This window comes from Bactrocera latifrons, unplaced genomic scaffold (genome assembly GCF_001853355.1).
Source record: "Bactrocera latifrons isolate USDA-ARS-PBARC rearing strain unplaced genomic scaffold, ASM185335v1 scaffold_1131, whole genome shotgun sequence".
In the NCBI taxonomy this organism is placed as follows: domain Eukaryota; kingdom Metazoa; phylum Arthropoda; class Insecta; order Diptera; family Tephritidae; genus Bactrocera; species Bactrocera latifrons.
In genome coordinates, this window is record NW_017534555.1 from 6,961 (window position 1) to 8,208 (window position 1,248).

A 1,248-nucleotide genomic window follows, 5' to 3' on the forward strand; every position below is an offset into this window, starting at 1 on the left:
AAGCTTATTCTTCATTCAGATGAATTGGATGAAATAAGACACCATTTTAGGTCCCAGAATATTGACTTAGTTTCGGACGGACACCTTACGAACTTCTGGAACTCCAAGCATATTATAATAATAGCAAACTAATTTTTAATATAAAACTACCAAATTTGGCTAAAAGTACGAAGTCACTTTTCCATCTCATTCCTCTTCCTATGAATAATACGAAAGTAATTAAAACAAAACCATACATACGTAAGTTACAATACCCACGAGCTCCAGTACTTAACAGAGATTTGCCCAAAAACTGAGAACGTGTATTACTGCAAGAGGTCAAATGACTTCGAAATAATTCAACTTGTATCGGTAGAATCTTGAATAATAAAACACCAATATGTCCTATGAACGATGTGGGACCCACATCGAATATATTTCAACCGGAAGATAATTATATAGTGGTTATCAACGTAAAGGGACTACTTATAACCTCTAATTGTGGGCAAACCTTCACAATTGAAAGAACCTTCCTTCTCCACTACACGAATTGTTCCGTCCCGATAGCGGGAACAACATATAAAGAAAACTCTTCATCCAATTGGGACACAATCTTCGTAGCACCACCAAATCTAGAGAAGTGCAAATAACAACAGTAACAGAGAATTTAAGCCTAGAGAAAATCAAAGATTACAGTTTCATCAACAAAAATGATATTATGAAATTAAGAAAGGATGCAATTCAAAGAAGAAACATAATAACGATAACAACATTGATACTCATCACCTTAACTATCACTAGTCTGGCTCTGTTATGGAAAAACCCCAGAATTCGGTATTATCCTAAGCCCACTGAAGCCGCTCTGTCCCCACCAACTTCGTTGTGGATATCGCTCTACCCTAAAGGGGGAGGAGTTATATCGTCATATCAACCCCCACCAAAACCCGGAAGACACCAATAAAACAACAACAAATCATTAAATTTATTTCTTATTGTACTTTAAAATTTTCATTTGAATTTTAAATTGTTTAAGTCAGCAATATGAAACATTATTTTCTTACAAACTGAATTTTGTTCGTTTTCATAAATTGCTGATAACAGTTTTTCCCTTTAATTTTAATACTTACTTCCTGTTTACCAGCTTTTATACAATTATTATTGTTTTAATTTTTACTGACTCAGCAAATTTCTTTTACCTTCATGTTAAATAATTTTAAAAACAAGTAAGGAAGGGCTAAGTTCGGGTGTCACCGAACATTTTATACTCTC